Raw genomic sequence first — 13,539 nt, 5'->3', positions numbered from 1 at the left:
TCCATTGCAAAGACCCAGAGTTAATCAAAACAGTTAACTAAGCTATTAACCATACTGAACATTCCAACTAGTATTGTTTATTACTCTTCCCAAAAGAGTTTCTAATTTTTCTGTGATAAAGGAAGAATACATTATCTTAAGTGTGGCAAGTGAAAATTATGATGATCCTAGAACAGTCTCTAAGGCGTGTGTAGGAGAGTTAATAGTAAAGGAATTACAGACAGTAGATATGTTGGCACCAAATGTGTCAGCTTTATACCACTCAAGAGGGTGGGCTGTAGAGCAGCGCTGGAATTAGTCCTTTTCAACGTAGAATAATACAATTTCTCACCCTACCTTTTTTAACAAAATGCTAAGCAAAAGTGCTTTTCTCACTGATATTTCATATTTGATTAATAGACAGAAAGTATAATGTGGTAGCTCTTTCTTGTCCTGACACACTCTAAGAAGCTTAAATAAAGGTCTCTATTTCTATCAAATGTCATTGATTATCATCAATTACATATTAATTAAAGTTCTGTACAGACCTTCAAATTCTTTAATAAGCATGCAGCAATCATCCAGACCCATCTGGGTGTCGGCGTCACTATGTTTAAATGATGCTCAGCATATGCACAACACGGTGAGGCTGTCTAGAGTTTTGGCTACCACACCTTTTGAATGTTCACATCTCTGCCAAATCAGGATTGCACCCAACACTAGTATCTGTAGAGGAGGACATTTATGTGTTTACTATTTATTTTTTCTTGAGCTAATGCAGGACTGGCTTTTTAAGTTTCCTTAAGGGATGATTCAATTTCAATTTTATTGTTACTGTTGTGGTATAATGTTGTAACATGACCTTGTGCTGATACAAAAGCTGAAGTAATTTAGGGCACAAAATGCTATATTTTGAAACATATCTTGGGAACACATCAGTGTAATTCTAAGCACCTTCCAACCTTGTTAGCAGCTCCAGTCCTCTGTACCCTTTATTTTTCTAATCAAAGTAAACATCAAAAAAAGATGTTTCAGAAACCAAATTGATACACAGTCCTTCTCCACCAAGCATCTCATCAGTCACCGAAGTCCAAAGGTAAGGACTAGAGGAAAATGGTGGAACCAACCCCACAGTTTTGTTTTTCTACTCAAGAACCTCTACCATCAAACTACCTTGGTGTGATAGCTGGATTTTTCCATTCATATAGATTGGTATCTGTAAAATTATCTGTAGTTTTACTGAAGCCTCACGACCAGTCATTCTACTGAGACAGATAATCAAAGCTAAATACAGCTCCAAAAATTTCAGCCATCAACCACAGAGGTATCAAGGTATGATTTTAAATGTGTCTGTTCTCCTTCATGAAGAATGCAAATTGTAGGTTCTGCAGCAATGGATGGAAATAAAAGTTGAAAAGACTGAGTCACAACAATATATTTTATATTTTTTTATAAATATTATAAAAGAAAAGGAATCTTGATAACTTACATCATGAATCTAGCCTTCTCCTCTGAGCATTAGTCTCTATCTATCATTTCAGTGATAAAGGCATAGTAAGCAATTTATTATGTCACCTGTATATTACTATGTAAGATCGTAAGTTCAACCAAAGCAAAAGGGAACAAAGATAAAAAGGAGAAAACACAAGGTCCAGGAAATGATGGTAATTTGCAGGAAAAAAATAAATAAATCTGAAAAAAGAAAAGATGGCTTTGGTTAAATCCTGAAAGTTGCAGTGCCTGAAAGTCAAATTAGGAGGGTTGTCACAAATACCCTTGACACTGGGTAGCAGTAGCACTAATACCAAAGTACTTTGCATTTAGGAATGCAAAATGATAAGACTTAATCTTCAATAAAGAAGAATAGTTGGCTGTGTGTGTGTTGTAACTCATCACTGTGTGCTGTAACCCTCTGTGTAATTTTATGAGTCAAGTCCTCTGCCCAAAGAAGTATGACAGTTTTTAAAACTTCTGGATGAAAAAAGGTAAACATCATCACATCAAGTCCAGAAGGCATTCTGCTAAAATTTAAGACTGTCTCAGTGAAACTGGCAGACTACTGACAATCCTTAGTCTTTTCTACACTCCAGCCTATATAAAAATAAAACAAAGTGGTATTTTTTGCACAGCATTGGCACCCAGCAAGCAGTACCTGAGGACACACTGATGGTAGCTAGCTGCACAGAATGCATCAGGCTGGACCACTTGGGGAAAAAATCTGCCAGTCACTTTATAGGAGAGAGAGATGGAATGAAAAAAAGACATTAGCAGGATGCCAAAAAGGGGGAGAGAAAATGAGAAAAGAGGGTAGTGAGTGATGGATTGTGGCAAAAGTAGTGGAGAAAGGAAGAAGAAATGGAACTGTACATCAAGGATGAAGAGAAAACAGATTAGCAGCAAGCAGAAACCTGATGGCAGGGCAAAATCAAGTACCATGGTTCCAGATGTTTTGGCTTGCAAATCTGTGTCAGAGATCAAATGATATGAATACTGCCATTCTGATTTACATGCCTATTTGAACCAAGGCAAAATACAATGTCCTCCTTTTAGAATGACTCTTCACATGTTACAGTCTCGTTTATAATGTTAATTTGCTATCTTTCAGATTACAGTATTGTTTTGAAGTTCCAGACAACATCAGGACTTAAAACCAACCCAAAATAGTAAGATTCATGTACAAAACAAAAAACAAACAAACAAACAAAAAAAGATATAGGAATCTCAGAAAGTGAGGCGTCCCTTTGCAAAACCTTAGATGTCCATCAGAACACTGAGCCTCCCTTTTATGCCCACACTCATGCTCAGAAAGGGGAATCCATGTTGTCTTAAGCATTTCACAATTGCTACATAAAAATGCACAGGAACTACAAACAGTCAGCTGTCAGCAGCACCAGTAGCCAATTACGAAAGGCTGAGTGCAGGAATGAACCAGAGCTGCCCATTGGCATCTTCTTCCATTTTGGCTCATCCTAGAGTCCTCCTCAAGGCTATCTTCTAAAACTGTTCTTTTGTTTCAACACCTGGTGGTGGTGCTGTTGCTCCTTTCTATGCAGTAGCTTAGTCTGTTCAGGTCTTACCTGGGATGTGGAAAACCCCGACTTTATTACCTAGCACACAGTAGTGCAGTGGTGCTGTTACACTCTCCCAACTTCACCGTGTTCACACTCTCCGATGTCCCTGTCCACAGGCATGTAAAGAAATTTACACCACTGTGCTAAACACCTTAAAACTCTGATGAAAAACGGCAGTCCTTGTTCTGTAGAAAATACAGGTTAAATAAATAAAAATAAGTAAGAATAGAGTGAGAGCAGAAAATCATTGAACTGACAAGAAGTGTTGAAGTTAGAAAAAGAAAGCAGATCTCCTGGATTCAGGACAGCATCTTATCTATTTGCTCAGGCGGTCTTTCAGAGAGGAGTTTCACTGATATTAGTAGTCCTATTTAGTTCAGAGGAGTAATCTTGTTCATTCATGTGACCACAGAGATCACAGAAATATATGTCTGTAAATATCCCTCAACCTGCTGTGTGTGTGTTTATAAACAGGAATTGTCAATAAGAATATCAATGTGAAGGTGGTTGCTAAATCTTAAAGACTCTTGCCAGCCTTAAGCACCGCATAGTTTCTGTAAAACTTTACTGATCAGATTTTCTAGCATTTTATAAGACAACTAAATTCTAAGGAAAGACATCTGTTCCTTTGATGTATTGTTTATGATTAGTATCAGGTACACATCATGGTAGATGAAAAGCTTGCTTCAAACGTAAAAATGGTGCAGGCTGAAAAAAGTCAAGTCATAGCAACAAGAAAATGTAAAATAAAAAAGTGGCAAAGCTATGTAAATTTCTCAGAATCCTGTTAATTATTTAATCTTATTTAAAAACAACAACAACAGGTCCTGATAAGAGAAGTCTCATTTAAAAGATCTCATATTTATGAGCCGAAGGGTAGGCAATTAAAACCTATGAACAAAGATGAATTAAGCACTAACAACGGCTTTGTCAAGGTTTGCAAATCAGCCACATGTCAAAATAGAGCTATCCCATAAAAGAAAAAGTAAACACCATTAAAGAAAAAAAAAAAAAAGCCTAAATCAGGCAGGACCAGATTAACACTTATGTGCTGTAGGTCTGATATTAAGGTCTGATATTAGGGCACCAGCTTTTGGAATAGCATAATGAGGTTACAATCCTAAACTTCATTTAAAAGCCTTCAGAGGGTGGGAGAACGGATCAGAGAGATGAAAGAGCTTAAAAACAGAAATGAAGGGTAATTAATGTCTGTCTAAGTCTGCAGATAGCTCCAATGGATGTAAACTGACCAAATCACTGCTGCACTGAAATGACCCATCACAGAAAGGAAGAACAGAATCACACTCAAGAGGAGACACGAGGCAAATGAAGTTGGAGACGAGTTTTGGTGTTATCCTATATTATTTAAGGCACTGGATTCTGTTCTCCAATTGTCACTTGCTGACTTAAGTATTATTTAGCATATCACATCTCCCTTCCTGTTTCTGAGTAACAGATGCATTTAGAAATGCTATACTTAGTGATCTTGCTTTTGAAGCACATTTCTCCCCCCCCCCCTTTTCTTTTCCAGTGCACATATATACTATATTCACAACGTATGGAGTCCTTAAACTTTAATAAAATCCAGTAAAAAGAATACCAGTTTGGGCAGGGTGAAGGAAAAACAAAAACTAGGGTGTAGTGGAGATAAAAAGTTCATACAGCTAAAGGAAATAAAACCAGAAGAATATGACTAGCAGGAGTAGAAAAAAAAATAATTATCATAGCTTTCAAAATGTTCAATGTCAAGACAAAACAGCAAGCAGCAGATGAGGGAGTAGCATCATCATCAAGGACAGACGCAGTGGTGATCTGAATGGAGTGGCTAAATACCTGCACCATTGCACCTGAGCATGAATGCAAGTCTTGGATGTGGCAGTGTTAATGGGAAGAAAGGAACCACATCTTTCTCTATTAGTCACATATATCAATCCATGCTTGCGCAGTGACATCCTTCCTCATTCTGAACATAGAGCATGGAAAAGCATTTCATCTGATATCCCAGCAACTATACATCTGTGTCAGGGCAATTCCTTCCTAAACTGATCTGTACAGAGACATCCCTTCTCTGCACTATCATTTCATGATTTTTTTTTCACCTGGATAAAGTACCTAAAAATGAATAAGGAAATATATTTAATTCATTTGTCACCAAAATAGACATTGTATCTCTAATGACAAAAATCTCGCAGGCTATCTGCTCCTGTATTTCATAAATGAAAAAGTAAATGAGCATTGCCCATTCCTAAAGTTCATGGTGCTTTTGATTTCATGCATTTGAATGTGATTACCAGACTAGGATTCACTTCTAGATGCAAACAGATATCTAAAAGTCTTGAACTTAGATGTGTCCATATGAGTGAGATATCTTACATCCCTTGAAGTCATGGGAAATCTGGCCAATCAGGTCAAAGGAGTTTAACAAACTTCTCAGATCACCCTAAAATAAAGACATCTGCATTCATTGAGTTGAATAACCCTCCAGACTTTTCATTAGTTCTGTTGACTACAGAGAATATCTAAATTTAGGTGTCTGAATCTGGAACTGAATCCACTTCTGGATCTCAATTCAGTTGCGCCCACATAGGAACAGTGGCTCCAGCTGCCACTCCAGAAGGGGACATGTTACTCTAGTCAGCCGTGTACACTGACACTGAGCATCTTAAATAACCTGTGCCTGGATAACTTAACTGATCGACTCAAGTGCAAAAATAGATGCTTGTTCTGATTTTGCAATAAATTATAAAGCAAAAATGTATAGTTTATGGATTTGGCTCCATAAGTTGTTTTTTTTTTAGAGATTTTAGATCTAGCCATACATCCTGGGCTTCACTCAGGCTTTGGATAAATATAAAACTTGATCTCACTGACCTCATCCTGATATCACTTGAAAAGTTATGCAGGGTTGTCACAGAAACTCCCTCTGCAAGGTAGGTGGGATGCGAAGAAGCAACTGTGTGAATGTATTTCTCACAGTCTTCCTAAATGGCCTTTTACTGTCTGGAGAGTTGTGAATTGTAGGAATGATTCAACTTTCTATCAGAAATACTTCCTCTGAAACCTTCTAGGATTGTATTTGCTTTTTTTCAAAGCCTGAGCACATCAGTAATTCACGACCGTTCTTCAACAGAATAATAAATCCAACCTTCCGTTTCTGTTTCTTCCATGGGGTGAACTCTTACTCTAGAGTACATATGCTTGCTAGCTTTTTATTAACAGTCTCTATTAATTCACATTCCAGGTCTATTTAAATTTTAGAATCACAGAATCATTCCGGTTGGAAAAGACCTCTAAGATCATCTAGTCCAACCTTTAACCTTGTACTAAAGTCCACCACTAAGCCAAGTACACCCATTTCCTGAAGACCTCCAGGGATGGTGACTCAACCACTTACGTGGGCAGCCTATTCCAATGCTGCACAACTCTTTCAGGACAGGAATTTCTCCTAATATTCAACCAACCTCCTCCTCTCTCCCCGCTCCACCCCCACCTTGACGCGATTTCCCCTCATCTTATCACTTGGTGCTTGGGAGACAAGACCAAACCCCACCTCACTGTAGCCTCCTTTAAGCTACTTGTACAGCACAATAAGGTCTCCCCTGATTTCTCCATTTCTCAGGAACATTTAGTTTTGTTTTTTTTTCTTATATGAGGTGCCAATCTTCCTTCAGATTGGTAATGCCTCACTGGTGTGCTTTATTACTTGATTTCCTTGACAAAATCTTCATCTTTGTGCTCTGGCCACAGACGAAATGGGATGGGCCATAGGGCCAATATTTGAAAAATCCTGTTAGTCATCTATCTATACATTACTTTGAATACAACAACTCCTCCCCCTCCTTTAGCCATTTATATTAGTCTTATAATATGGTTACATTTGATTGTTACAATTTTTACAGCTCTTATTTATACTCACATTCTCCATTTTAAACTAATGATTTATCCTCTAGCACTGTGTTAAAACCTGTACTGACACCCACAAAGATGAGATCAACTACAATTTCTTGATTTAGGGGGAAGAAAGAAGAGAGAAAAAGAAACACCTTCTTGTCGAAGCTCTTCCATCGTTTTTAACAACTTAATCAACTGCAATCTAAGCAAGAAATAGACAATGACTTTATGGCAGTGGTTCACTGGGCACCTCATTGACTTCTGTGAATTATTCTGTTCCTTTCCAGTGTTTGCCTACACAGTCTAGGTCTGGACATAGAACACATTTTAATACAGGTGTTAAAACATAAATAAATAACTACAAAATATATGTTGCTGTGCTAACAGATTCCAAGGAAGTCGCATAGCAAAAGAGACTAGAAATTTATGTCTCTGTCAGAATTTTTGGTAAAAATTATCCAAATGGCAAGCATTTCACAGACTGTGTGATACTTTTTTTTTTTCCTTTTGATATACCAGCCACATATCAAAACATTGACATTAATAATATGACAATAGTATTTATCCCTGAAATTATTAGCTTTGAAGTGAGAAATGACATAGTAAGCAAACAAGTATTATTACAAAATTTCTGGAATTTCATATGCAAAATTTTGTACTCTTCTTTTTTCTGTCTCTTAGGTCATGATGCAAAAAGTTAAACTTGGGAAGGAAAAACTTTTAAATGACAGTTGGCAAAAATAGAAGCTTTGTGAACTCTGAAACAACCAAAGCAAAATCAATTCTTATTGGATGACATCTCTGCTAATTTCTAGTCTTATGTGTCAGAGAAAGAAACAAAAAAAAATACAATTTCAAAGGATATCTGTTTTGTGTTTTGCAGAGCTGTCTTTTGGAGAAAACATGCTTTAATCTGTCTGGTTGGTTCTTCTGCCAAACATTCCTCAGACAACTCACACTAATGAATGAAATCATATTATATGGGATGAAACTAACGGAATGATACAACTACAGAAAAGTCCAAAGAAGAAATAATCTTTAAGCTGTTTCTAAATAGTGTGCTATGATCACAACTTTATTCTTTATCATTCAGAACTTAATTCACAAAAGGGAAGTCATGCTTGACCAACCTGATAACCTCCTAAGATAAAAGGTTACCTGCTCAGTAGACAAGGGGAGAGCCGTGGATATTGTCCACATATAATTCAGTAAGAGTTTCAATACTGTCTCCTATCAAACCTTCATAGAAAAGCTGCTGAAGTATGGGTTGGATGAGCATACAGTGAGACAAAATGAAAACTGCCTAAAAGGTTCAGAGGGTGGTGACTGATGTTGTGAGGTCTAATTGGAGGCCAGTAACTTGTGGTACACCCCCCAGGGTCAATATTGGATCCAACATTCTTCGACATTTTTATTAATGATCTGAATGATGGGGCAGAACCTACCCTGGGCAAGATCATTGATGACAAAAGACCGAGAGGACTGGCTGATAACCAAAGGGTTGTGCTGCCATCCAGAGGGACCTTGACAGGTCGGTGGGAACCTCATGAAGTTCAACAAAGGAAAGTGCAAAGTCCTTCGCCTGGAGAGGAACCATGCACCACGGAGTGCATGAGCCAGGAGCAAAATGAAACACAGAAATTTGAAAAAAAAAAATGATTCTCTTTGTTCAGGAGAGTGATGGAGACAATGTTATAGATGAAAATAAAATAAAAATAAAATAAAATAAAATAAAATAAACATATTTATAAATTATATTCTATGATCTGAGTGCCTGCATTTACAGGGAATTTAAATCATTGACCCATGAGACCTCTTCTAGAACTTTTCTCTTACATAGCTATTTTTTAAGATTGTTGAGAGCAACTGAAAACTACTTTCTTACCACAAAACAGGAACTCTCATGCATATAGAGAAAAAAAGTAATATTTTACCATAATGTAGTATCATTGCCTTTGATGTATATTTTTTTATTTCTAAATAGTAAAAACATCACATCATTTGTGAAGAAAGAAGTGATGAACAATAGCTTTGTTCATAATTATATCCATATAGCTTCCAACTTATAAAAGCAAAAAATATTCAGCATCAGGGCTCAATGCACAAGAAGGTGAATGGAACAGCCTATTTTAAAGTATAATTTTCTACCAGTATGTGTTTCCAAATCTTTTGTCTTAGGTAGGTTTGCCAAGCTTTTCCAATAAAAACATTTTTCCATGGATTACTTAATATGTGAGATCAGTGCATGCTTCCCAAAGAAAACTATGAATAATGTCAGGCAAAAGTAGTAAGACAAACATATTTTTAAATTGTGATTAGGGTATTTCAACAGGCTTTCAGTTCAATTACCTCATTTTCTTGTAACCATGTATGAGCAGGATTCTACAGTCTAATTCTCTCTCCTATGATGTGTTGTGACCACATAAGTGACAAGATATGCAAACTCTGCTTATTCAGCTAAAAAGAGTATGATAATGTCCAATTAGGGACCATATGAGTATTGGTACTGAGATACACTTTTATACCAGTACAAATGGAAGGCACCTAGAAATGCATTCCAATGGAAGGTGTAAAACAACCTCAAAACAAAATGTTTCTGGATATTAACATAATACCATCCTTCCCTCACACACACTTCTGCCTGAAGCCACTCTGGATATTTTGGTGATTGGAGAAACAGTAACCTGCAGTAACCATTCATGTCTGCCTGCCCTCTCCCTCTTTATATCAGCAGTCATGAGTAAGAGTTGGGACCCTGCCTGAGAGCAGAGGTGGGGGCTGGCAGCACACTGCTGTAGTGTCAGGAAAATATTCCTGGCTGCAATCTCTGCTTGCATATGGACACATCACCTCAAATGATTCACATGGCCTGAGGAACAAGCACATGGTGATTTGGGAAACATCCTATCTGGAAAATGAAGGTCTTAAGGAGACTCAAACGAGCTGCTCACAGCACTCATACACAGACAGCTCTCATTCACAGACTTCTGTTTACTCCTTCAGACACAGGTGCACAGTGTTGCACCAAAATCCTATTTTTCTGCTAACCTGAGATGGAAAAACAGAGGTTTCCCACACAGGCTTTGACAGAGAAATCCTTAATTGTACCCCTGTCTTTACCTATGAAGGATTATTCATAGTCTTATAATGACAGGCCTATGTTCAAATTCATTGTTAGGACTTACCAAAAAAATAAATTAAATCGTCAGTAGTAGCTCACAACAGCTGAAGAACAGACCTCGTCATCTCCTCAACAGGGCCACAGCTGCAGAGATCAGCAGCACTCATCACAGATGTATTTTCCTACCCCGGAGCTAGTTTTTTCCACAGAACACTTTGTGACACGAAGGTTAGATCTACCCTGTGAATGTTGCCATCCTGACTACTGTCAACTGTTGTATCAGAAAAGGCAAGTGATCTCATTCTACCAAAGACAATTATTTCAAACTTGTTGCTAAATGATTTCTGGTAAAACCAAGGTGATGAACTATTGAACACTCAGTTCATTAGCTGTCATCCAGCTTGACATTTCCATCATTCAAGCACTATTGCAGAAAATCAAAGATACACAGGGCTGCACTTCAGAGGTAGCCATACCATCTTTAAGAAAAAGGACCATGAAGGCTATCTGTAATGGAATGTGGAAGATTACAGCTGCCAGCAAAGTAGCCAAAAAGTGTTTGAAAATGATTACTTCCCAGGCCCTTTATATATCCACTTCCAAAATGAACTAACATTACCAAAATAGAATAAGAATATAACAGAGCTTAATAACAGTTTAAGAACATAACATTCTGGAGACAGAATAAGAATAAAACTATTAAGACAAATAACTGATAATATTCTTTGGCACTTTTTTTAGGTCTTCAAATACAAACATAGCACTCTATACTTGTGTGGAAGACACAGTTACAGTATATATAAAACAGGTGAAACTAAAAGACTGCTTATTAACTGAATACTTTCATAGCAAGATTTTCATACCAACATATATGCGAAGAAAATAATTAATACTCTATAATACATTCCATACATTACAATTATTCTTTAATTACTGTTTGGTTTGGTAAGATGAATGAACATCATGGTAGGTTTCTTTTATTTTCTATTAGATTTTTTTCTTAATACATATTTAAAACTCTAGATAAGGCTAATATTAAGTTTACAAGCAAGTGAAGAAAATATTTTATTCTTTAAGCTATCTGATATTTGAATCATTTTTTGCAAGGGCTTATCAACTAAATTCCTCATTCAGGTTCCCTCTTTAAAAACTGAAGACAAGTGGCTATCTATTTTTCTGCTTTTCTCCCGTCCTTTCAGAGGAACAAGCTAAATATAAAGAAAACTTCTTTTCATTTTCTATTGTTAGTTGTTTCCTTCAAGATTTCTTTCCCTCCACACTTGCACTTTTTATCCACAGATATAAAAATTAATACTTTCTTGGCCTATTTAGAAAACAGAAAGCCTACTCTAAAATGCCCTAAAATATTCATGTTTCTTAAAACTTTTCCAGTTTTCTTTCAGAAAACAGGTAAATAGAGTTTGTCTGTTTCTGCTTTGTTAAGTGTTAAATCCATCTATTGCTTCCAGTCATTCTGTCTGCCTCGGTCCTTTTGGCATCCAATTGCCATCTATAAATGACATAACAGGGATGACACAAGTATCAATTTATTGAAAGAAATTTATGATGTCTGTGATTTACTCCCCAGATTGGAAATTGTCTTCTTGTGTGTGGTTTTTATACTGATTCATACCCACTCAGGGCAACTCCTCTCTATGGGTATTATTAGACTTCAAACTGACACCCCCAGCTTTGAAAGAAAATAATCCCCAGCACCTGAGACTCATCAGAAACTATGTCCAGATCAAGCCTGCACTTTGCTCCACTCCAAAACTTGTGCTGCTTGTGGAGCAGGAAGGTGCTCAGTGTTAAAGATCATTTCTGTAACTAGCTGTGGCTAAGCTTTCACTTAGAAGAGGAAGATGTTAGGTGCTTGATTAAGAATAGGAAAATGCATTTTAAAATAGTAAATATAACACGTTTAATAAAACCCTCTCAGGACTTCATAGTCAGCTGTTTTGTTCCTAGCTATTAACTGGTGTATCCTTCTCAGTGGGAAACTACTCGTGAAATTCTGCTTCCCTGATCTAATCTCCTTCCCTGACCACTGTACAACCTTCAAGTCTTATCAGGGAAGTTAAACCTTCCCTGGTCATCCCAGGTCTGCTCAGAAGAGACCCTCCTCTGAGCAGAGATGCTCTCCCTTTGTCTTTCGACTCCCTTGGTTTGTTTATCAGCAGAACAAGCTGTCAAGATTTATACAAAAAGTAGTTGTGAGAGCCAAGACTTGCTGAAATCTCCTCTGCCTTCATTAAGTGCCTAACTGCCACCTTCAGTTTACATGAAACAACCCTCCTACAACAAGCATCAAAGCTAGCTATACTCTTCTCGGTGAAAAGGGTTGGTTGATTTTAGTATCTCAGGTGTCAGAACTGCTTGTTAAGTTTAGGTATCTAACATATTCACAGGATCTTTGAATGGAAATATACTTCATAAACTGGTTAAAGAACTTTGGCATTCATTAAAATATTAATTTGCCAGGTACTTAATATTGCAGTATAGTTAACTGTATATATTAAGTGGAGACAGTTCCCTTTTCTCTCCTCCTTCCATTTGGAGATGGATCACAAAAATGCGGGTTTAATAAATAAAAGTCCTCTCTCCTATACTTTGCAGGAAATTTCTGCTTCCTTTTTGTAAACAACTTTGAATTTATCTATCTGCTACATAAGTTTGAATGTACTGCCTGTTTCAGACTTCTTTGCAAGAAGCATCATTTTCAGTATAGTGGGGCCAAGTGACATGCCTGTTATTGGATTCATACATTTGAATTCACTGTGACATCTTCAAAGAGTCTGCACATGAAACACTAGCAGCACAAATGACAGATTTAGGACCCAACATCTTCTCTTGCTCAGATTTTGTGAACATTACAGGGCCTGGACTTACTGAGATTTCAGGAGTTGATAAGATGTATTTATTTTTTAATTATTTTTTTAAATTTACTCTTGATTATCATTGTTGATGGATCTGTGATCTAAAACATATTTGTAGGTTTTTCATAGTGATGACAGGTCTGTGATTTTTTCTGGCACTAAAAGGTGGCCATTATCTTTTACAGTTTAGTCATTTTCAAGATTCAGAGGTCACATTCACCTAATTCATAGCACAGGCACATATCCATAAGAATCTCTACACATTTCTGCATTCCTGCTAAGATCTCTTTATGTGACTTTGCATACAGTTAAGTTTATTCTTATCCATATAAAAGCCTGATAGTTATATTTCTGCATGGTAAAACCCGAATAAATACTGAGAGTCATAAAGAGATCCTTTATATCTTTAGGCAGTGCACTAAAGCAGTGCAGAAGAGGCTAATAGGTTCTGCAAAGCCATTGCTTTTTGCCCTTGTGCATGTGAGCAGGGCCGGATAGAGAGTGACTGGAAAATTATTGTGACAGGCTCTCAGCTGGCCATAACTCCGAAGTTGGAGCCACTGTACTCTTCCCTGAAAACTGACCAGACTAAAGACACTAA

General features: G+C 37.0%; 1 protein-coding gene across 1 annotated transcript in view; it reads right to left on the bottom strand.

Annotated features, from left to right (window-relative positions):
* The window catches only part of GRM8 (glutamate metabotropic receptor 8), a 343,619-nt gene that overhangs the window by 151,177 nt on the left and 178,903 nt on the right, over positions 1 to 13,539 (bottom strand).

The sequence above is a fragment of the Cygnus olor genome, chromosome 1 (assembly GCF_009769625.2).
Source record: "Cygnus olor isolate bCygOlo1 chromosome 1, bCygOlo1.pri.v2, whole genome shotgun sequence".
NCBI lineage: Eukaryota > Metazoa > Chordata > Aves > Anseriformes > Anatidae > Cygnus > Cygnus olor.
Note: the sequence above shows the minus strand (reverse complement) of the source record. Positions and strands in the feature narration are given on the sequence as shown.